This window comes from Lepidochelys olivacea, assembly GCF_965140295.1.
Source record: "Lepidochelys olivacea isolate rLepOli2 genome assembly, chromosome: 2".
In the NCBI taxonomy this organism is placed as follows: Eukaryota; Metazoa; Chordata; order Testudines; family Cheloniidae; genus Lepidochelys; species Lepidochelys olivacea.
The window spans coordinates 86,960,519-86,986,360 of NC_140412.1; positions in this window are offsets into that span (position 1 = coordinate 86,960,519).

The window sequence follows — 25,842 nt, forward strand, 5'->3', positions numbered from 1 at the left end:
GTTTTATTGCTGACATTTGGAAGGAACTGAGCGAGATCTTAAAGAGAGAAATATGCAACTACAGAGTTAAATTACAAGCACTAAAAACAAATGGGACAAGGACTGTCTCCAGCTCATTTTCTTGCAAATATTCTCAGTACTTGGTACCAGGGTCAAACCTTAACTGCTGAAGAAGAGGAGTTGGCTATGACATGGACATCCAGCAATCATCCCTCCATAACGCCAACTATAGTAAACTTCAGAGCTAAGAGTGAGCCATTCAAGAAATATATGTTTGCTTATGTTTTAAGGAAAGTCACACCAGTGAACTGGTGGAAGTCATTTAAGCACTTGGATTCAGAGACTGTTGAAGTGATAATCTCACTTTTAAGAGCAGTAGCTTCTTCTACCTGTGTAGAAAGAATATTTTCTTCCTTTGGACTAATTCATTCCAAATTGAGAAATTGTTTGGGACCTGAAAAAGCAGGAAAGCTTGTTTTTCTTTTCCAGTTTATGAACAAACAGGAAAATGAAGGTGAAGACAACTGAGTTAGCTGCAGAAGACAATATTTTAAGTGTCTCATGTTGACCTGGCTGACATAATCGATTTAATTTTTGTTTTTGTTTTGTTTTTTTTTAAATCTCATTTAATTATTTTAGTTAAACAAAATCAAACCTATTTTAAAAAACTTTAATATTAAACTAAATTCAAATGCTTGTTTTGTTAAATTATTATGTTTGCTGTTGAAGAAAAAAAATCCAGAATAGATAACATTGTAGTTCAGTTAAATAAAACAATGTTCTCATCCTAATACAGCATGGCTAGAAAATTCTCCAAATATTAATGACTAACCTGTTGAACTAACTTGTTCACCTCCCAATGACTTAATAAATATCTGCTTCAATTACCTTTGGTAAATGAAATACCCAATCATTCATTTTCCGATACAGCTGTAAAACGAATCTGAAAAGTTTTCAAAATAAATCACTTTAAAAATGTATAGTGTGTACCTTCTAAAAATGAAACCTACATCTATCTGAGTTGTGAAGAATATGTATTAAGGTTATAACAACCAACAAGAATGCACTTTTATGTAAAAATCCATGATTAAATCGAGTCTTCCTGACTTGTGAATTAAATCAAGTCCACCCTGAAATCCATAGCATTATTTTCAACCTGGTCAGTATCTGTTTTTATTAATAGACAGACATGAAGATGACCTGTTAGAAAGCATCCTGCATTAGCAGGAGAATGCACTACAGTACATTTTCTACTGCTTTGTCTACTCTGGGCCTTTTCTAATCATTGGATCAAATTCTTTGCTGATGTAAATTGGTTCTGCTCCAAGGATGGACCTCAATGAAGTCAACTTACACCAGTTGAGAATTTGGCCATTTAACTTAAATAGAGTTAGCCCTGCTTAAAACTGGTTTTACAGACTGGAGAATCAGACTCATTCCACAGTTCATTTATTGTTGCTGCCATTTTTTGTTCCTGTACTTCATTCTATTACGTATCATGCACAAAACTAAAATATAAGTTTATTCCTATATAGATCTAGAAAAGGATGTGTTTCAACACAATCATCCCAGTGCTATCAGCTTGTAAATATCTCAAGCTCTTTTTGGCAAATATTTTAAACGAGTATTTTCCAAAAATGTTGTATATTCCTCCAGACTCAGATCCCATGATAAAGGTTCCATTCACTAATTTTATCATCAAAACTATGTAATGATTGACCATTATAAAAGTCTAGGCTTTGTATTTTACATTTTAAGATACATTTATATAGCCTTGTAAAATTTACATAGTGAGCAATTTCTGATCTCTCAACCGATTTCACTATTCTCTGACTCAATACTCAATTTACAACTCAAATATCCAGTAGACTCAATTGTCCCATAGATCTGGACACTGGGACTTTTGAAGATTTTTGTTACGCTTATGTCAAAGGAGTTAAATGTTTTCCTTATGAATGACTATCATTGAAAAGTAAATAGAGCCAGTCATTGTGTTGGCATTTGCCAATCATGGAGCAGGTACTGATAGATAGTGATTTTTTAAGCTACAGTAAATCAGCTTAGCAGACTGCTAGTCTCTTCAACCAATGTAATTATATCACTTTTTGCTCAGAAACAGTTAGATCAGTTTCTAATAGCTGAGAATTCAGTACATTGCCTTAAATACTGCTACTCTAGCTACTGGGACAACTGTAGAGATATTGAGTTCTATTTCTGATAATGACTGATATCCTATGGGGGAGGGGAAATAAATTAAATGTATCTTTTTTTAAAAAAAGTCTGTGTAGAGCAATATTTTAAAACTGCTTTGACTCTAAAGAAAAAATTGTCTAAGCATCATTACACAAAAGAGAGGTGCACATTTATTAGTCATTTAATGCATTCATACCTTCAACTCAGCCAAGGTGTGTATAGTCAGTGGATGACTGACAAATGCTCAGCCATGAAGATCAATTTTTAATTTACAATATGTAATTGCTTTCTGGAAGTTTAGCATAGGGTCAAAAATTCCAATTCTGTGTTGAATTCCATAAAAGTGAATTAAAAGACTTTTAAACCTGCCAAGACTGGAATTCAAGCTTCTAGGCCAAATTCTGGTCTCTCAAACACATTGGGATTTAATGAGCAAGTGAGAGCAAAAATTAGCACAGATTGTGAATCTCCAGCAATGGTATACACTTTGTGCAGGGAGCTGCCTTCCTTGGACTGCTTTGGCAGTTAGAGAGATTATGAACAACAGAAAAGGAAACAATCTTTCTGATGAGCAGTGTGGTTTCAAAATAAACACTATGCGATGAACAGGAACCATGTACGGCTAACGAAACTTTCTATCACTCTGTGTTGCTGTAGCCTGTGACTATCTTTTCCTGGGCTTCTTTGTTGCTGCACCACAGCAAGTGTTGCCAACCTCATAGCTTGAGGTTTTTGCCAATCTGCAAAAAAGTACCCTCAAAATTGCAGAGATTGGCAATATTGCTCCTTCCACACCTCCCCGCCAGCAGTAACCTTCTTCCCCTGCTGCCCCTGGAGAAGCAATATGCTATTCCCCCCCCCCCCCCCCCCAAAAAAAACAGTAATACTCTCCCCGACTCAAAGCAAGAGGTTCATTCACCACTGCAGCATCTCCTGCTGGCTGTCCCGGAGATTAGCTCTGTTACCCAGTGCATCTTCTTCTGATGGTGTCTCACCCACCATCATCTCTGCTCCTGGACCCATGTCACGCAAAGGACTGTTCAGGAAGCAGCCCTCCAGCTGTCTCACACTCTGTGCTCCCCTCTTCTGGGGGGAATGTACTGCAGTCCAATAGTCCAGCCAGTTCCCTTAGCAGCAAAGTGCGGGTTGGGGGAAAGAGACCCAAGTTCATCCACTACTCTGGGTCTTGGCCCAGGAACACTGTAGATGGCTGCCACTTGCTGCTTCTCCTCCAATGCCTCTGTAGATCTCCCCGGGCCACTTCCACATGGCCCCAGCACCCTCTTTTCCCTTGCCTCAGGGCCTCAGCCTGCAAATCCCTACAACGTGCCAGGAGTTGCATTTAGCTCCTCCATCCCTGCCTGTAGCACTGCTCTATCTAGGGTGCTTGCCACCTTCAGCCTGCAAGGCAGCCAGTCCACCTCCCTCCTCAAGCTCCAGAGTGAGGGAAGTTGCTCTGTGCTACAGCTCTTCTTATATGGGCCAGCCTGGCCCTGATGGGCTGCTCCTTGCAGCCCCTCTCTGATTGACTGCCTCCTGCACAGCCGCCCAAGGGCTCTGTTAACCCCTTAGAGCCCAGTGTGAGGCAGACGTCCCGTCACCTCCCCCCACCCCCCTTGAAGTTAGGTTAGGCTGCTGCTGCCTCCTACTCCTCCCCATACATGTGGCTGCAGCATCTGCATCCCCCCGCCACCCTCTCTCCGCTGCCTGCCTGGCGCTTTGTTTCCTGCCATGGGCCAGACGAGAGAAAGTGCCTGATATCACAGAACAGGAGAGTCCAATGAGTTTGGGGGCTTTGGCCCGCTCAGCCGATTGCCCTCACTCACCATTGCCGTGCTGCCCAGGGGGCAGGGAGGGCACAGAGTGGGGGCAGCAATAATTCAGGGGGGGGAATGGGCAAAAAGTGCTGCCAGCAACAGATGCTGGGAGCTGCTGCACCCGCACTTTCCATGGAGGTGGCACAGCAGCAGCCACCACTCATGCATGTGGGTCGCTTGCAGATTTATACCCTGCCCAGCTGCACGTGCCCCTTGGTAGCTGCTCATTCTGAAAGTGAATCAGTGAGACAGGCAGTGTCGGAATCGCCCAGATTTCATCACATGCATAGCTGAAAAAGCTGTGTCACAGAGTGAAGATTTTTTGTCTCCGAGTCCTTTCAGAAGTAGCCCAATTGGTGAAAAAAAAAAATCACCAAGGCTGGTAACACTACACCGGGATGTGTTCCAGGAAACCAAAGACAGCATCCAGAATGTCCAGGAAGTGTGGCAGCTCTATACTTTGTGGAGGACTTATTCTATTACACACTTTCTCTAAGAATTTCCTGACTGAACTGAAGCACTAATTAAACCAAACCATTGCACTAGTACAACTACAATAACTGACATAACTTCACATTGCTTAAACACAACCTTAATAGGTCTTGATCATTCTGAGGGTGTTTCAGCACACAGGTCCCACCTCCACCTGACCCCTTCCCACCCCTGCCTCGCCTCTTCCCACCCAGTTCCGCCTCAAGTGTGCCTGGCACTGCTCCTCCCTCTCCCTCCCAGTGCCTCCTGCATGCCACAAAACAGCTGGTCATGGTGAGTGGGGTGGCACTGGAAGGGAGAGGGAGGAGCTGAGCGGTGGGGCCACCAGCAGAAGGGAGGCACTGTGGGGAGAAGGGGGAAGCACCCAGTGTGTTTTTTCCTGTGGGTGCTCCAGCCCTGGAGCACTCACAGAGTCAGTGCCTGTGTTTCAGCAATCTTCCCGATTTGCAGGATTGCAGACTCCCTTTAGGCAAATCCTTGTCTGTAACAGTCTGTTTGGCCTCATAGTCAATAACAGGGTCAGTTCATGAATTGCTTTCACTTCACTTGGCTCAGCCAAGTTGTCAGGTATCTTGAGCAGATGCTTCCGATTCCTTTGTACAGTTTTGCCTTCATCTGTGATCACCAAGTATGAAAAAGTAACTCTTCACTTACTGTAGCTTTGACTGGCCAGTGCCAATTTTGCCCCATTCTCACCAAGTCTTTGATTTTTAAACTGTGGAAAAGGTCTTTCCCTTTAGTGTAACATTTTGTCCGATTGTATTTTCCCAGTCTTTTCTTTGCTATCAGACTCCTTAATCATCCTTTGTTTTTGTCCCATATATGGTAATCGAGTATTTATACATGTTGAAGAGGAGTTCAGCTGGTGACTTTCCACATTACAGTGGTGTAGCTCTATAGTTGAGTGATGCTAAATATGGATCTTCTTTGCATCCATTGCTTTTCTGAGCAAGTTCACTATACTTATTCCACATTACGCCTGGTGGAATTCTATGCCAAAAAAATTAAAAATTTTGCTCACAATATTTTAAAACTCTGCAAAATTCTCCATGTTTTATTTGTCAAAAAAATAAATTATAATCACGCCAGTTTCAATTGTTTTGGTAATTTATTTCAAAATACTTGTCAGCAAGTTTGTCTGTAAAAATACAGACAACAAAAAGATTCAGGAAATGTTTTTTGTCAAATAGATTCCTTACTAGGCATATTAATAAAGAACTTTGAGTAATAATTCATTTAAACTATAATATAGAAACATATTTCCTGCACTCCTCAGAAGCAGTGCAAAGGCTTGGGGGACACAAGAGGGAGAGGAAGTAGCCTCTGGGTTGGGTGTGGAAGGGAGAAGTATGGAACAGGGTTTTTTGCGGGAGGGGGGGTTAGGGTGTGGCAAGGATTGTTAGGGAGCTTTTCCTATGCAGATCCTAGTTGACCCCTAGCCTCTCCCATTCAGTCAGGCACATCTGCCCCTGTCCCCATGTGGCCCTGCACTCCCCACCCCCATGTGGCCCTGGCTCAATGCTGTCACCTCCCTAGCTCCTGAGTCCTGGTCTGTCCCTACCACTAGCCCTTCTGAACCCCAGTCTGTGACCCCGCCACCCCCAGCAGCCCTGTGTGCCCCGCTCTCTCCATCCCACACCTTCTCACCTGGCTCTGCTGTGAGAGGGAAGAGGCTGCGTTCCTCACTCTCTGCCAGCTGACTGCCTGCTCTTCTGGCACCACAGAAGCCCCTAGTTGGCAAAAGGTGTAACTGCAGTGCTTCTTCAGCAGAATCTATATTCTGTGGTGGAAAAAAAAAGTCTGTGGGGCACATTAATTCTGTGTGCGCGCAATGGTGCGGAATTCCCAGGAGTACCACATTCAGCTAATCTATTAGCTTGAGGCTAGATGTCAAGGGTACTAGATGTTACAAAAGACATATTTTCACAGAGTCCAAGAATTCCCTATTCTTAAACTGTGGTCTGTTATTACTGTTCTTGGAATTTCATGACATGCAAATACAGATTTAATGTGCCTCAACTGTTGCTGCTGTGATATTTTGAAGTGTGACTACTGTGGTCAGATGTTTGGCTCTGCGTGTGTGTTCTCCCAGTGTGCTGTCCCAGCTCTGCACAGACAGCTGCACAGCTGGACCGAGTAGTCCATTATAGCCAGGAGGTCACATCTTCTCAAGTTGAACAGGTAAATTTCAACTTTCTCCCATAGAATGAGTTATTCAGGTGGTAACATTCGTTCTTTCTGCTGGGCATCACTGTACTTCTGACATGCTCCACACCTGCTCACCATTTCTTTGGTATCAATATTCTTCTGTGTCCAGAATACAATTTCTCTAACGCTCCTTTTGGATTTGGTCATTCCCATGTACCCTTCTTGTATTTGTTCTAATATTTTCCTTCTCATCACTGTGGGAACCACGGTCTATGTTCCCTTCAAAAGTACTCCTGAGATCACTGAAAGCTCATTATGCAAGTAGGAAGTGTTTCCTCCCCTCCCACCGCCCCGCACTTTATAGAATTGCTTATATAGCAGATCTCCGCATTTCATCTTGAGTTAGTTCTGTCTCCACTTCATTCCATATGTCTGGAGGTACAGCACATAATGCATTTACCATGTTCATCTTCTTGTTCCAGATCATCAGGCTGTGTACTATCAGTTAGAGTGTATGTTCTTGAGAGTGCATCTCCCATTACAAAGTGGCATCCAGATTAGAACTCCAGGGTCACATCATACTTTTGCATTTTCAAATGTAATATATTCTTGGTGGTGTTTCTCCAAGTCCCTTTCTGTGTATTGCAGTCAGAGGTTTGTGATCAGTTTCTGCTTTGAAGCCATGACTACAGAGAAAGTCATGAAATGTTGTACTTCCATCCACCAGACCTTGCATCTCTTTTTCAGTTTGTGTGTATGTGTGATGGGGTTAGGACTCACCACTGCTGGCACCTCCCGCTGGTTGCTCCAGGAATTAGCTCTGTCCAGTCATGGAGCACCTTTTTCACGTGGTGCCTTGCCCTTCGTCCACTCTGCTGCTTTGGGGACCCTCGTTGCTCCGTGCTCAGCAGCATCCTCTTCAGGACACTGCCCTCCAGCAGTGCCCCCTGCTCCGGTCTCACCCCCTTCTGGGGGTTTGGTGTTATCAGCAGTCCACAATCTGCACCTGTTATAGTGGCTGGCTGCAGCCTCTAAGTCTAGCACCTTACTGCAGGGACCAGCCACAGCCTGGATCAGGCCACGCTCCTCTTCAGTGAGGTGTAGTGCAAGGGGAAGGGGAAGGGGAGGGGACCCCAGGCCCACCCACTACTCTGGGTCCCAACCCAGGTACCCTCTAGCAGCAGCCTCTCTGCCCTCCTTCTCTCCCCTTGCCTTATTGTCCCTGGGCCACTTCCCCTTCGGCCCTATGCACCTGCCTGGCCTAAGCCAGCAGGCTGGGGTTTTCCTTGGCTGGAGCTCCCCAGCTCCTTCTGGCCTTCCCCAGCACTGCTCGGTCCAAGGTGCTACCTTCCAACTCAGGAGTCAGTCCTCCTCCCTTGACCCCAAAGGAGAGATTGCTTGCTCCCTTCCTGGGCAGCCTTTATATATGGCTGAGTCTGGCTCTGATTGGCTGTCTCTAATTCAGCCTCTGATTGGCTCTCTAGCAGGCCTTCTCTGATTGGCCGCCTACCTGTACCGCCTCCCTGGCCTGCTGAAGCCCCATCTAGGATAGGAGTGGGGCAGCCACCCCACTACAGTATATCTTCTCTGTCATAGCCCTCGATGCACATGAGACTGGCAACCAATCAGTTCCATGACACTATAAGTGTACTGCTCCCAACCCTCCTTTTGAGGGTTTGGATATCTTTCAATGCATCAAAAAATGTAGCACTGGAGCTGATGTCAGGATATGCTTTAAATCAGTGGTTTCCAAACTTTTTACTAAGGTGACCCACCGACTGCATTTTCTTTTTTGGGGGGGACCCACCATTACCTCTGCTCCCTCCTCCTCCCATTCTCAGCCCTCTGCTCTCCCTCCTCTTTCCAGCCCCCAGTCCCCACTTCAGCCTTCCAGCCCAGTCCCCAAGGCCCCATCCCCCTTGCTCTGAGTCTCCCAGCCCTGCCCCTTCCTGAAGCCCCAGCTCGCCTCTCTCTCCTTTATCCAAGCTGCACATTGCTACAAGGCAGCTACTGACTGTCCACTTGCTGGCTCTAGCCACTTGCTCCTTGCTACTGCCACTGCCTGTTGCTCGGAGGAAGTGAGAGCGAGATCTAGGCAGCAGTGGCACAAAGGAAACAGCTAGAGCCACCAAGCAGATAGTCAGAAGCCTGTCTCCCCCCACCCCCCACACATGTCCTAAAAGCACTCCCTCCTGTGCTCACACTTCCCCTGGGCAGCATCAGCATCCTGTTCCCACTTTGCACATGCCCTGGAGGTGCTTTCTCCATGATGCTGATGCTGCAGCCTGCTGCCCAGGGGAAGTTAGAGTGGGCGGGGCTAGAACATGCAACCCACCTTGACTCTCCCCATGATGCACCATTAGTAGACACTGCTCTAGGGTTTTTATCTGTGTTTGTTTTGCTGTACTGCTGGATGACGTATACATTTTATCATTTCTAGTTTCAGATCCACCTCCCTTAGTAACCACTAATGGCCTGGTTTTTTTCCTGTTACACCCCAGAACAATCTTTAATGAGAGCATCTTAATATTCCATATGCTATTTAGTTCTAAGTCTGTGACAGACTCCTTGTAGGGCAGTTGCGGCTGTCCCTCTGGGAGGGAGGCCAAGCTCCCTCTCTACAAGGCCTCTGGAGGGGCACAGTTCGGGGGAATTAGCACCGGGGCCCCCGCCACTCAGCTGGGTAGAGCAGTCAGTAACCTCAGAGCCAGTTCCTCTGAGAGGACGGAGCACCAAACAATTAGAGGGTTCTGGCCTGCAGTCAGGGCGGAGCGGCAATATCTATAAGCCCAAGCCCTCAGGCACGGCAGGGCAGCAACGTCTATAAACCCAGGTCCTTAGACAGGGTGGGGCACCAAACAGTCAGGGGTCCTGGCTGTGGCAGACAGCTGACAAACGCAGGCCTTTTGGTTTAGAGTGGGGAGCCTGCCACCCTTGGGTGGGGTTGCAGGAGGTAGGGTGACCCGTGCCCACCTGAATCTACCAGGTCCCAGCTCAGGGCCCTAACAGTGGTGGAGCAGTCGGCCACTGGGTCAGGGGGAAATCCAGTCACAACAAACTGGTCGGCTGTCAGTCAGCAATGCAGTCAAACCATATTTGGATCCCCTAGGCTACTTCCAACACTCCCATTCGGGGTGGGGGGGTTAACCCGGGTCGCGGGGTCATCGTTCGTCTTGCTGGGATAACCAGCTAAAGGCAGCCCCAACAGCTCCTTGGTGTCACCTGTAACCAGCAGTTCCAGCAGTCCCTCCGGGTCTCAGGTGCTGTAGCGGCTGCTGTCAGGTCCGTGCTCCAGCAGTGGATGCGTGATGTCCTTTTCCTCTGGAGGTTCCTCTCCAGCTGAGCTGGAGGGCCCACCTTTTATATTTCCAGTTCCTATCCTGTCTCTCTGCTTCCAGCTGGGTGGGTGTCCTGGCTCTGCCCATCAGGAGGCAGTCACGGCTGTCTCACCATTCATCTGGGAGGGACGTCATACCCCCTCGCTACACTCCTCTATTATTTCTCTTTCATTCTGTGTTCTCATCCTAAATACATCTCTTTCATAAGTAATGTTTTTTCTAGGAACAATGATCCTCAAACATTTTCATTATTTCCACAATTTTCCTCTATTTCCCTGCCACAATTTGTATGGAATTCATTGTAGACATCTAAGGTTTCTATGGCTGCCCCTGTTAAAAGCAGAACAATTCTTTGACCATCCTGCCATTTATTTTGCTCTGTGGCTTTCATATATAGTTCAAATTGCTGTTTGAACCTTTCCGGTAATGTTCAGCATTTCCCTGGATTCTCAGGGCAGGTGGGGGGAGTTAAATACAGTAGCAGAAGTTTTGTAGCAACCATTACAATGTTACCTCACACTGGTTCTTCCAATACATTGTGCCTTTCATTGGTGGTACCGTGTTGTACCTTTGACAAGCAGATCAAGTTCTTGCAGTCCTACCTTTCTGTGTCTACATACTACTCAGCTACTGCCTGCTCCCTTTTTTCTGCTTCTGTCCACTCCACCCCCATCAGCTCCTGTCCCACTCTTCCTCTGCTTCCTCCCACCGTGGCCAGTCTTTTTTTGCTTCCCCCTCAGCTCCAGACCTTCCCAATCAGCCCTCTGCATTCAATTCAGGCCATTTCCACCCTCTCCCTGTTGACTAGGTAGCAGCAGCACAGGAGAGAGAATCACCAAGCTTTCAGTTTCTGTCCCTCATCACCCCTGGCAGCTGTGATGAGCAATTGCAGGAAAACTTGCGCTCAGTCCATGCACCCCTGGGCTGGAGAATGCTCAGTCACTCTGGGAGGCTACTGCATGCACAGTTTGATTGGCACGGAGGAGCTGTGAGGGGATAGAGTATGCCCAGCATAAATAGAATCTCCAGAGCGGCCAAAGTCTTACAAGTCTCTGCTGACCTTGTGTAAACCAAGATTTTTCAAAGGCTTATAACATGACCAAATTTGGACTAAATTTCCATTGGGGTGGCAAAAGGCACATCCCTGGCACAAAGGCTGCTCCCTTGCCAAATTTCAGGTTCTTGCTTCAAAGCATAGAAATACTAGAACTTCTCAACAAAGTTGTAAGAGTTGTTTTAATGTGGACAAAACAATGCATTTTTCACTAGCCTTTTTCTCGGAAGTGGCTGAACCAATTTTAGCTGAAGATTTCCAGAATAATTCAGCCTGAAGCAGTCATCTGGCATGGAAAATTTCAGTGAGAACATTTAAAGTTGGGCAAAGCTGTAAGAACCTGTTTTCATTTGCTTACAGTGGAAAATGTCATGCAACCGTAACTATTGGTGATGCTACCAATGCCTACCTATAATTTCAATCAGCACTGCCTCCCCAAAAGAAGTTTTTGTTGTCGCTAGATCCAGAAGATATGGCAGAACAAAGGAGGAAGGTATGCACATTAATTTTAATTATTATTTTTATGTATATACGTCAGCCTGGGAGGTATGATAAGATGGGAGGTGGGCATTCTACTGTGCTTAATGAATTGGAAAATGTAGGATTTATTCTCCTATAAATTTGTATAATTGCCTACATCAATCTCATGTGCATTAATGGGAGAATAAATCCCTTAGACTAGAAGGAAGCATAATGTTGTAAAAATAAGAAACTCACCAAAAGCATATATTGAAAACTGGAATTTCAGCGTGTCCTCAAGGGAAGTAATATAGAAAAAATATGTGTGTGTGTCAACTGGAATAAATATAAATATTGGATGGAAAGGAAATGTCATTTTAAAAAGGAAAATCATTATAGAACAACTTAAGCTTGTTAAAATTCGATGTCTTCACAAATACTCTGAGCTGTGTATAAGATCAGAGGCAACCATTTTAGAATAGCATTCTTCCACCATGCAGTGGTACTAGTGTTGCCTGAAAATTATTCCAGCCCTGTTTCACTTATAGTTTCTGACAATGTTAGTGAAAGGCATGCCATGGAGCATTAGCCAGCATCGTGAGAATTAATTACATGGTATTTGTTTAATTTCTCTTGTCATCTGTCTGATCCTCCAGTTTTCATAGTAATTGACTAAGCTAAGTGATCTCTCCTTCCTCACACTAGTGTCTGTGTCCTGTCAGGCGTGACACATTCATTTTCTCTTTTCGAAGGACCAAAGAAGCAGTGATATTAAAATAACCCAAAATTTGTAAAATGTAATAACACATTTTAATAAAAACCCAAAATTTTTGATCAAATCCATTTAGGATCAGGCTCTCATACCTTTATTCATGTGGAGTAGAATCTAATCGCTATAAATAGTCCCATACACTTCAGTCAGGCTGCTTGTGGAAGAAAGTGCTACTCAATGTGAGCAAGAATATCACAGTCTGGCCTGTACTATTTAAGCACACTTCATTACAATTATTTTAAATTATGCCTTATTTTCTAAAGCCCTACCCAACCTTCTCTGCAGTTTATCTACACTATTCTAATTCTTATGGCTATAATAGAATGAAAAGACCACATACATGGGCACCTGGCTACTGTAACCCCTCCTCCAATCTCCATTATTTTCTTCCCCCTTATTTTCTCCTATTGTTCGATTCTCCTCAGATATACTTTTTATAATCCCAGATCATCTCTCCCCTCACTGTCAGATTGCAGATAATGGCACAATGTTTAAGAAATGGGGACTTCAAGACATATGCTTAAGATAAGCCACAACATATGTATGACATATGGACATATGTAACAGTCTCTGTTGGAAACCCATAAACCATGATGCCATTGCACCAGATCCTGAGGTACTGTAAATGGAGTTATGCCAAATTTATACCAGCTGAGGATCTGACCCATTATGTCCAAGTCTACCCATTCTTCCAAGTCCTTCTAGCCACCATCAGTAATCGCAACATTTCTGGGTTAATGAAAAATATCTAGCCCCCGTAAGAACAGAGAAAGAGCAAATAATATTCCTACAAACCGAAGCATTTTGAGTAAAGGTAAAATTACAATGTATTTATGTGTCAAGTTATCTTTTATTACTTCAATCCTTTGCATTTTGTTAAATGTTATATTTCAAAATGGCTTAATAAAAAGATTATGTAGAGTAATTTAGGATCCAATTCTGCAATCATTGCTACTGCAATGTTGAGAGGTACCTTACTATTCAATGAGAGCTTACTGATTTCAATGAAAATACCCACAGAGTAAATTACTATTCCATATGAGTAAAGGTGGCAGAATCAGAACAGGGCCCTTAACAATTAGATATGTAATAGCAATAGTATTCCATAGTTTTGCACAGTGTTCAAGTGGATTCAAAATTAGGTAATACATATTCAACTCTCTCTTGTGTATTACAGGCCAGATTGAAAGTCCAGTGAAGTCGCTGAATTCAATGGACTTTGAATCTGGCCAGCACATTTGTATATTACTGATTTGCTGAGATAATACAAATGCAAATGACTAAAGCAACTGAGAAATTCATTAAGAATAAAGTACATCACTAAGTGATAGAAGTAAAAACCAAAAAAGACCATTTCAGGTCAGTATAATTTAAATGATATTTATCTTTTGAGCAAAGCCCACAAAGTGGGTAATTCTAAGTATAAATCACAACTGAATCATTAATTTCACTTGGAATTTATTCAGCAGAACTAGCAAGTCACTTTTTAAAAAGTGAAAAGGGCTAACTTCTTGCCTCATATGTACATGGGGCTCCAACTGACTTATGTTTGGCCAAAAGCTGCATCTTCCCTCTGAGGAAATGTGAATTAATAATAACTTGCAGAGTGGAGGTTGTGCCCATATTATATTAATCTTTTGTTGTCACAAGTGTTCACAATGCATGTATTGTTTTTTGCTACTATATTCAGAAGCTTCATCCACACAATGAGGTCCTGCACAGCTTTGGGATGAGGCAAAGGGAGGAAAGAATCTTTCCCTCCTTGCATTCACAGGGCCAAAGAATTAATTGACAAGTTTTACTGGCTTACACCAATTCACTGATGTGTAAAAAAATCTGTGTAATTTACATGCTGAGAAGCTGCAAGGTCTGGGTAGCCTACTGTCATTTACACTCTTGGTTTAACTGCTTTTCTCACTGCATCCTGCTCTCTGGCCTATGAATTAAGCAAACAGACTTCACAGACAAGTTCCAGAGGAGAATAGATGTAAATTACACTCATTTAAACTCCCTTTACTTTTCCTCATATGTAATGTAAATGTTGAGGGGAGTCCAGAAGAAGGCATAAATTACACTCACTAAAATTTCTCTCAGAATTTGGCCCACAGACTAATCCCAATCCTTCTCTGAAATGTTTTGTGATCCTTCGCTGCACCCATGAGCTCCAAAAGTCATATTGTACAATTGATTTTTAAGCAGGACTTTCCACTGACTTCAAGGTAGAGGATCTCCAAAACAATGACTGATTATCATCCTATTCAGGGGCAATTCTGCTTCTGTGTCATTGGAAGTATTTTTCCCCCCTCCTTGTTTTTACTGTAAAAAATATTTACATAAAAAGAAAGCATTTCAACATCTAGGGCTTCATCTGCTCTTGCTGCTTATTCCACGCCTGAAGTCAGAATCCTGTTTCTGATGTCACTGATTGTAATGTGGAGACACTTGTGTTTAAAGTGGATTAGAATGTCCGGTGCTGAATGAACAGCAAGAGCAGATGACTTACTAAGAAACAAAGAGGTCATTGTCACTTAAAGGACCCTAGCAATAAAAATAAAAGAAACAAAAGAAACTAGAAAGCCCGTGCAAGATTATTCCCTGACACGCACAATTCCTGTTGAAATCAATGGGAGTTGTATGCAAATCAGAGAGAAGAATCATCCATACAATACATAATAGGAGCAATGTTGTTCCCAAACATATATTTAATAATATTTTATGAGACATCATATGATCTTCCAAAGCCTGTAGCATGCTGCAAAAGCCAGATTCCCCCCCCCCCCCCCCCGGAGTTACATTCCTGTTCAATCCCACTGATTTCACAGGTGTATTGGAGGAGACAGTTTGAACTAACAAGTTCAAGGACGTTAACATTTGAGAAGACTGCTCTATTTGAAAGATGCAAGGCATCAACTAATTCTTAAAATGAAACAATGTTTGGGTGACAAAGCCCCCAAAATCCCAAAGCAAATTAACAGCAGACACCAAAAACCCTTTAAAATACAGGAGGTGATTTTTGGAAGACAAAATAGAAAATGCTTATTCTTTGGGAGGGTAAGATACTGAATGTTAATTTCAACCAGCCAGAGAAAATCTGTACTTTCATTTTTTATATTGGGCTGATTTTTTAGCTTGGAAAAAAATCAATATAAATCCTATTATTAAAAAAAATCATCTTATAGACTATTTTCATTCTGATGGTTCAACTTAATATATGTGGCTAATGGTATCAAAAATAGTTAAATAATAATTGTATGCAATTAATTAAAACTACAACAGTGTTTTTCAATGTCTATGTTTCTAGGAGCACAATATGAAAATACTAACATACCAAAATTTTTGCCCTCTGATATACATCAGCAGCCACCATTGGCTTCAATGGGAATTTCACCCATATATTGTGTCCTGTAATAAAAGGACATCAGTACTCTACACTTACATGCCAAGTGTGCTAATTACATGTTTCCAGAACACAAATAGCAAACATTTAGGTGGAAGTTTCCTTTGTGATTTTTCCTTATTTAATTAATTTCATAAATACTTAAACCTGAGGAGTTTCTCCTTCCTCCAATTTGATACAAGCCTCATTCTTACAGATTAGGAGAAATTCAAAGTCATGCATTGTTTAGGTAATTTAAAAGCATAATCAAGGAGTACTTTTGTGTACATTAACTTACTGCAGACTGCACCTTGATTAACCACACTATCGCTAAAGAGAAGAAAATGGTGATGAATTAGAAAATAAATAAAATAGCATCATTATTCTTTTTATTACAGGAGTGCCTAGAAACAGATTCAGAAGAGCCCCATTGTGCTAGGCACCATTTAAAGAGGGACATAGCAACAGCTGTATTGCAATGTTTTAACTTTGCAAAAGAATCCTCAGTTCCTGACAGTGCTAAGCCTGTTTTACAAAACTAAACCCTTGGGCAGAAGGTTGGGAGTGGTAGATGATGGCTACTCTGCTGGAAAAGATGGGGTTGGAGTAACAGAGCAGTCAGAGTGAGCCAGTGTAACAGTGAGATGGGGAAAGAAAGGTGAGAGAAACACAGCACTAGGATTCAGACAAAAGCAGTCAGGACCAAGGGTCAGTGCAGGGTCAAATCTGAGAAGAATAGCAGAGAAGCTCACACTCAAGTTTCAGGCTGGGCTCAGTACCAGAGTCTAACTCCAGGACCCAGGTCAGGAGGCGAGGTCCACATCAAGCATGGGTCAAAGCCAGGGGTGCAAGAGCAGACATAGTCATGACAGCTCCCCTAAATCCACACTGTTGCCTGGACACTTCCTGGAATGCCCCTTAGGTTTATGTAGGGAGGGGAGGCAACCAGGAGCCATGAGACTGCTGTCTGTTGGACCCTTTGAGCAGTGAGTCATGGATAGTGGAGAGTGAGTTGGTTACAGCTGCTGCTGGGTGGCAATATGGTGCTGTTTGCTGCCTGGCAGCTCTACAGGCCTGGTTTTGAGACCTGCTAGACTTGACATGGAAAAGATATGGGGTGTGTAACAGACGGGATGGGGCCAGGGTGGGATAGGATTTGGAAAGAGTCAAAAGAAATAATGAGCAACATTATGAAGGTGAACAGAGTAAGGGTTCGGAAGAGGATGGAGAAGAAGTGTGGAGAGGCAGCAGCAGCAAGGAAGGAGCGGTGGCTGAGACAAGGTGTGAGTGCCTATAGAATGCAGATATCTGTGTTACATATAAAAAGGGTGATTGTGCTTTATGTAGTTGTTATTCTATTGAGGGAGTTCTGGTGATTACATAAATCACTTAAGCTTTTCTTCCAGTGGAACTGGAACCCAACAGAACTCCATTGTTTATAATGGGCCAGATCCTCAGTTGCTGTAAATCACTGCAGCTCTGTGAAAGCCAAAAGCAGTTTCACTGGTCTATCGCAGGTGGCACGGAAATCTGACAAGCTGGCCCAAACACAGAGCAGAGGGGCATTTTGTGGTCATTGGATTTACATGTACACTGTATGATGCACTCTGGCTCCTCTCTTACGGCCTAATTTGCTGACCCTTGGCCCAGAGCTTAGGGAGGTGTTTTGCCTGAGGCAGACACAACCCCTCTCCAAACCACCAGATATTCTGAATCAGAGTTAAACAGGCTGCACTCTATCCTTCTGCTCTTGGGGTGCTATGTTTCCTAAGAAGTGCACAGAAAGAGCAGCCCTTCGTTGCCCTGAGTGTATAGATTGCTATTTTGACAGGCCCTTACATAGACAGTAGAAGTGGTGAGCCCCCGATATGCACTTTGTTACAGCCAGTCACAATCTGACCATTAATAAGCATTCAACAGGGCATTTGGAGCTGTGTGCTAAATTACTTTTCCTGGCTATGTTTGCCTCAATGATTTATATATTTTTGAGCTTTAATGCCTGTTGGGCCCTGCATCTGCATTCTGTAGGATGTCCATTTATATAACTGGGACTGGCTTTTGCTCTAACCACAACCTAAGGAATTCCTGGTTTTTTCCTGGCTAAAAGAAGGCACACTGCATTGTGAAATCTGTCACCTAAAATTCTCCTGTAGTAGCAAGCACATGATGCAATCTTATAAATAACTATATTTTTCAATAGTGGGATTTTCACGTCCTTTACCTCTTATTTAATTATTTATAGAAATACATTTTCCCCACAATCCACATTCTTGTCAACCCCAGAACAGCCCTTCTCATGTGATTGGTGCAGTGTTGCTTTCAGCACAACCTTGCACCTGCAAGTGCAAATTAGTAAGTAAACGAGGTGGAAGGGAAAGCAAACCAAGTTCCTGGGACTGTCAAAGGTTTAGTTCAGATTTGTTTTAAGATACAGTATGTATCAATCAGCATTTGTAGTGACTGACTCGTCCCTAATCAAACAATCATTTTCTTATTCTGCAGACATAGGGCCATATCTTCACCTCACAGGTATGTTTTTTTCCCACAGACCTGTTGGGTGAAAAGCACAATCCACTATACATGAGCATAAAGTGCAAATAAAGCCGATAGAGCAGGATAGTGTAAAGATCAATTACACAGTCCTGGGGTACAGACAGATTGTTTTGATCATCATCCGATCCATGTCAGTCTGATCTGATACAAGTCCTGCATTCTCCCCCACCCTCAGTTGTTAAACACTCATTCTTTATACCTTGGCTTGTACCATCACACAGGTGCAGATGATTAGAATAGACTGTTTCTGGATGAGGTAGTTTTAAGTATATTTTCATACACACTAACCCCACATCCTTTTAACTAATACATTTTTATTTATCCTTCTAGAACTCTAATTGGAACCTCTCTCTCTCTCTCTCTCTCTCTCTCTCTCTTTTTAACCCATTACTATCCTCCTCCTTACTCAATCCAGCAGTCTGTTCATTCATGTGATCAAATGCACCCTGTAATAATACCCTAAACACTATTGTAATGCTCTTTGTACAAATTATGCCTTGTGAGGGATCATTTGAAAACTAATAACTCACTGGTCAGCAATATCATGGTGAAATGTATGTACCAACACTATGTGTAAAGTTATTAATTGCCCCTGTATGATGATGTTGGCATGTGTTCAAACCCACATAGCCCTGACTAGGCAGAAGTTGTTAAATAGGTCTGTCTTAAACAAAGAAATGTGTGTTTACATTATTTACATATAAGTAGTAAACAGGGTCCTTGGGACAGCAACACGGGGCAAACCAGTTTCACAAAGGGCATGGCTACACTCAAAACAAAGCTCACGAAAGCTCATGCTCAAATAAATTGGTTAGTCTCTAAGGTGCCACAAGTACTCCTTTTCTTTTTACTCAAAACTTCGACGTGCTGCTGAGGTAGTGCTTTGAAGTGTGAGTGTGGTCGCACGCCAGCGTTGGGAGAGAGCTCTCCCAGCGCTCCTGGTACTCCACCTCCACGAGGGGATTAGCTCAGAGCGCGGGGGCACTGTTTACACTGGCACTTTGCAGCACTGTAACTTGCTGCACTCAGGGGGGTGTTTTTTCACACCCCTGAGCGAGAACGCTGCAGCGCTGTAAAGTGCCAGTGTAGCCGTAGCCTTAGACAAAGGACAAGGTGCTCTCTTAGTCTGGTGTTAATCACCCCAGTCAAGTGGCCATTCTTTGGCAACGAAGGGGGTCAGGAACAGGTTGCTTGCTAAAATGCAAATCCACAACATGGAACCTCTTTCACTGGGAGACTCCATGTCTCCATCCTCACAGGAGGAAGGAAATTTATCTAGGGGTAACCCTCAGGAAAATGCATTTCAAAGGCTGACTGGACTGTAAAAGTGAGCAGCAAAAAATACCCCAGGTTATCCATCTTTCTCTCTCTTTTACCCAAGAAGACAAAAGAACCAGCTCTTTGACTTTGGGAGAATTCCTGACCTGAAAATTTGGTCAGCCATGTTGCTGGGAACCTGTGGTAAGGATTTTACCTTGAACCAAGTCTAACTTAAGTTTCAGCTCCCACAAAGCATTTTCTCTTTATTTCTCTTGTAATAATTTGTGACTTTAATATGTTATACTTGTACTCACTTAAAATCCCTCTTTGTAGTTGTTTTATATGTTAATCAAATTTTTAAACTGAGCTGTTTGGTAACTCCATTTAAAGGCTGTTGGATATTGACCCCTTACAGCAGCAATGGACCTATAATATCGAATCTGTCCAGGAGAGGGCTGGACAGTGCAGAACACATATTTCGGGAAAAATTTGGGCCTGGGAGTCGGTTGGGGTCACCCTGCAAGTAGTAGGGTGGTGGAAGTCAGAGTGTGGGTGGTGTGTTGCTGACAGGCTGTTGGAGTCAGAGCTGCTGGACCAGGGCTGCAGACACCACATCCCCTTGCATCTGCCCAGCCAGAGTAGGCACTCCACACAGCTGCCCAGCCGCAGCTGCAGTCGCAGCCAATGGCTGGGGGACCCTGCAGCTACCAGCTGCCCGAGGGTGAAGGAACCCTGCAGCAACCCAGCCCCAGGGGCAGCGGGAACTTTGGAGCTCCAACCCACCTACCCCTTTTGTCAGGGATATTTCTTAGTGAAAGTCAGGGACAGGTCATGGGCTTCCATGAATTTCTGTTTATTTCCCGTGACCTGTCCCTGACTTTTACTAAAAATATCCGTGACAAAAATTTAACCTTAACCATGATAAATGGAAAATAGATTAATGTCAGAATAGCTTGTTTTGTTAAATACTATTCTAACCAGCATCGTGTACAGAATGTTAGGCATGTCAAACATGGATGGGTAGATGAGATTTTCCCTACTTATGTAATTTATATAATCACAGAAATATGCAAACTGCAAGAGAGAGCTTAAAGAATGTTGTCATTTTATGCATAATTAAACTCATTAGTGCCAGGCTGATGGCTTAGTGTTCTGTTTACATCAGTACCTTAACCCTGTAATTGCATAGGAGAATCCAGATGTAGATTATGGTATGTGTGATATTTCTGAATCTCTAACACTTCAGCTGCTTTGTATAGTTATTCGTCCATAGGCAGTAATATCAGGCATTCTAGATGTGAAGGGAGCTTGACTGAAATGGAGGGCAGGAATGAGATGGAAGACACGGCACATGAATGGCTCTCTTCCCAAATATTTGACATAAACATGCAAGCAGAATAGTTGAGAGGTTTATTTTCATCCCTCATATGTTACAATGGAACTATTTTTCCCCCTAGTTTACCTCATACTTATACCCGGCCTGGGAAGTTTCAATACCAAAGGGGCTTTGTTTTGTCTAGCTCTTTGGAGAAAGAAGGTTAAAACTACTACTCAGCTTTATCTAAAGTTTCCTAATGGAGAAGAATCCTGTATTAAGACAGCACATCTGCACTGCCTTCTTGAAGTACAAGCTTGAACACCTTGTATGAAGAGAAAAGACAGGAATAGAAGTTACTTTCAGAATGAAACATACATATTTAATATTCTGGTATCTTCAGCCCAATCATGTAGTGTCTGAATCAAAAAAACATCACAAAACAATAGTGATGCAATTTATGAGGAAAAGACATATTTAGTTATACATTATTGGATTGTCCCGTTTGTTTACATTTTAGAATATGAATTAATACCCTTACTCCTGAACACAAATTGTATAAGTTACAACAGAAAAGGGATTTTCTTCTACAATAAGAACTCCGTTCTTGATGTGCAGAGAACTCTCAACTGAATGGTTCTACCCTCTGGTTATATTAACAAAATATTCAAGATATTTGAAACAATTATGGAGAACAGTTTTAGGCAACACGCAGAAATTTAATAGAGAGAGATTGTGGAACAATTGAGAAGCAGTAAACTATTAAATAGATGCTAGAACTAAAAAAATGGGACAAAAAGAACCACCTGAGCAAATGGAATTAACATAAATAGAAGACAAAAGAAAGAGGACAGACAGTTTTGTGGTTAATGCACTGGATTGGGACTCAGGAGACAAACTGAGCTCAGTTCACAGCTCTGCCACAGACTTCTTTTTTGACCTTGGGCAAGTCACTTGATCTCTGCACCTCTGTTCCTTATCTGTAAAATTAAGATAATAATACTTCTCTTCCACCCTGTGTCTGTCTCGTCTATTTAGACTGTAAATTCTTCAGGGCAGATGCTCTTTCGTACTCTGTGTCTGCACAGCACCTAGCACGATGGGGTCTGGCTCTCATTTGGAGTCTGTGATACAACTATAGTACAGCTATTTAATACTAAAAGGAGCTACATAATGCCTAACTGCACTGGAATTGTTTAAGATGCTCCCTAGACTACATTTACTCTTTCAGCAATGCAGAAGTTGCCATGAAGATCAACAAATACACTGAAAAAGTACAAGTGAACTAAATAACTTTATTTGTATATTTCTGCACTATAAATAAGTGCATACATTCCAGGAAGCAATTCTGGGACAGGGGGCAGACACCTGGCGCACAGCTCCAAACTTCCCACCCATTGTGAATATCAACTACCCAGAAGAGTGTGTGTTACCAAACGCACAAATAGCAAAACAAATAATCCTTTACCGCCCGATGGGGCACTTCACACATCAAAAGATCAGTAAAACTGATCACTCACCCAGGACATCAGCCTATGAAAGAACATTGAAAACGTTTCAAAACTAAGGGCCTAATCCTTAAAGGAGCAGGCTAATTGATAAGACTAGATAACTAAAAAGTTTATTAGTAAGATATTATAGTTCTAAAACGTTTATGGTCTCATAAAATTTTCTTTTACTACAGTAAACAAATGGTGATAACTTCCTGGACACTGAATGAGATACAGAGCTTGTCTTTGTTCATTTGTGTTTTGTTTTTGTCCTCTCTCATTCTTATGGTCACGTAACCACTGCTACTGTAAACTGTTCTCTTATCATTTGTAATTTTCTATTAAAAATAAAAATGCAAATGATTATAAATGAAGAGCTTTGCTTCTAACGTTGTCATTTACTGTCATCACAAGGACAGGCAATAATAATCTTGTGTTGCATTGAGTGATAGCATTATTAAATATAGTGATGCAATATTTTATGGTAATAGCTGTAAGATACGTAGGATCCTTGGAAAAGAAAAATCAGATTGACATTTCTGTTGCTGGGCATTAGGTGGCACAATTGTTCTGTTTTTATGTTATATAGTCTAACTCCCAATGCTCTTTATATAAAATATACTTTAAAATGCATATGAGTCACGGAAAAAAAACACAGGAGACTATCTATTTTTCTTAATATAATTAGTGTAAACATAATTTGTTAAATGTGTACATTGCATTCCATTTTTAATTATAGATGACTAAATAATTCATAGTGAATAGTTTATTCAGGTGATTTGGCCTCTATTTTTGTTCATAGGCCACCCATGAGCATCTTATGATTCTCTTAGATTTGTTATTGGAAATTATTTTGCACATCATTTCCACAAATAAATATTTCTCTATACATTGTGAGAATTGTATATTCAAAATTCATGCTGTATTGGCAGTTCTTCACATGGCACCGCAGGATTTCTGTTTCCTCAGTGGAGGTGAGAAGCTTGACAGGTTTTGTAATGCAAATATTCTTGTTTAAAAGCAATCGTTAAAAAATGCAAAATTCACTGTTTTTCCAAACATTCCTGCCTGTACATTTGCTAGAATATTCACAGAAATCAAACGTGCAAAACAAGTACAGATTTCTATGTGAAAGGATATTTGCAGAATACAGAGGTTTTTACCTAGCTCTGGGAAGGATGCTTCCTTTTGCTGTGGCCACAGCTAAAGTGCCTGTGGGGGAACCCCCCCCCCCCCAGTCTAGCTGGGAGAGAAGTCCTCTGGAACAGAAAATGAGTAGGACACTTGCAGACAGTTTTATGGGTCCCATTCTGCAAGCCCGACTGTATGCCAGAAGTGGTGCCATTGCAGATGCCACTCTGGTGATTCTGGGCAGGGCTGCCACCCACAGGAAGTTTAGTTTGGGCTCCCTAAGTTACACCTTGAATAATCTCAGCCTTGAGAGCAGCCCAGAATCTGGAAGGCACAAAGGGAAAGCTGGTCAAATATTTTTCCATCTCAAAGTTGGTGGAGGGAAGAGGGAGACAGAAAGTTTTTTACCCAAATTTCTGTTCTTATTCTGGATGAAGATTTTTCCTTCTTGATAAAAAATGGTTGACATTTTTCATTTCATTTTGGTGGGGAAAAAAAAATCTCCCTCTACTTTTAAAAATGTTCACCCTCCCTTTTTCCATTAGAGGGAAAGAAAGAAGAAAAAGAGAAAGCAGTTCCCTACCCCCACCTAAATGAATTTTGTCATAAACACACTGAAACATTTCATGAAATCTTTGAAGCCAAATTAAAATTTTTTATTTTTTTCCACAAAATATACTTATTTTTCCCCAGCTGCTCTATGTAAAAAGGAATTAAAAGCCCCACATCTTCCCTCTAGGCTGCAAGCTTTATATGGTGCCTCTTGCAACCACTGCACAAAATCACACTCTGCTTTTAATACTACTCTTGAGAATTAAAGAATTCTGCCATGAGCTAGGGGATTTGCCAGTTCTGTGACCTTTTCCGTGTGCCATATCAGGAATAGAGTCCTACAGATAGAGTTATGTGAATAACTAATTATTGTGGAGGTAGGGCCAGCAGACTGAACAAAGAAATTGGTTTTGGGTTAAACCAAAATGAAAATTTTGCTGCAAATGGAAAAGTAAAGATATATTTAACCCCAAACAAACAAAATGTTTTGTTCAACCCCAAAAGCTTTCATTTGAGCTTTGTATTTATTTTACAAAACAAAATTGAAATATATTTCAAAACCAAAAAGTTGTTTTAATTGACATTTTCAAAAAAAAACATTTTGGGTTTTTTGGTCCCTCCCCCTGACTGAAACAATTTAGTAAATTCAGCATGAATTTGCGAAGTGTTTGGTCAACCCAAATCTCTGAGAGCAGACCCCCCCACCTCACATCACTTTGCCAGGAAATTTAGCCACAGCTAGATTTGGTCAAAGCTATTCTGAAGCAGTGTTCCCTCTAATTTTTCCCATGCATGTGCAGAATGAATTTTGTTATGTGTGACACATCACCTACATATTGGTGCACAAATAAAATGCATGTGGCAGAGGTGGGGCCGAGGGGTTTGGAGTGTGGGAAGGGGCTCAGGGCTGAGGCAAAGGGTTGGTGTGTGTGGGGTGAGGACTCTGGCTGGGGTGTGGGCTCTGGAGTGGGGCCAGGGATTAGAGGTTTGGGGTGCAGGGTGCCCTGGGGCTACCACAGGGAAAAAAGACTCCCCCAAGCTCTCTCCCCACAGCAGCACCTGGCTGGTGGGCAGAGGTGCCTCTCTCTGGCCATGGCAGGTCCAGGGCAGGGCTATGTTGGGCCTGGGGGAGGGGCGCCTCTTCCCTGGCCATGACAGGTCTGGGGCTGGGCTGGGGCCGGCGGGGAGAAGCAGCTCTCCCTGCTGGGGCAGGTCTGGGCTGGGGGGAGAGGCCTCTTTCCCTGCCGTAGCACTGAGCCCCTGCCCGGTGTTTAATAGGCTGCTGCACAACCATGTGGCCACACAGCTTAGAGGGAATTGAGCTCTGAAGTCTCTTTTCTCCTTCTGGCTGCGAAAAACAATCAGGTGATTCCATTATAGAGGAGAAACAAAGGAAAGTGGAAGGATTGTTTTTCACATGACTCATTGGACTGCTATTCAGGAGACATGGGTTTAAATTATTATCTCTACCATAGTCTTTCTATATGAGTCTGGGCAAATCACTTGACTCCAATGTACCTTCCCTACCACATTTCCTTTGCCTCAAAGTCTGCCTGTTATGGCTGAACACTACCACTACTGCTTGGTGGAATATCTGTCATGAATAATTCGATGGAAAGTTGCTTCGTTGGACATATTCATTTGAATACTACTTAGGACAAAGGCAAACAGCTTTAACTGTCATAGCACTTAAATAGTGGATAACCTAAAGTCCCCTTGGCTGCATTATGGGGGAATATTTATTTAATCATTAACTACTCTAAAAATGTCTCCAATGTTTTAAGGTACAAACATTTGCCTCCGCATCAGGCCTGAATGACTATTCCTTCTCTTTCTTTCCACCTCCCCACCATGCCCTTTCCAATTATTCTAAGTAGCTTAAATGACAACCT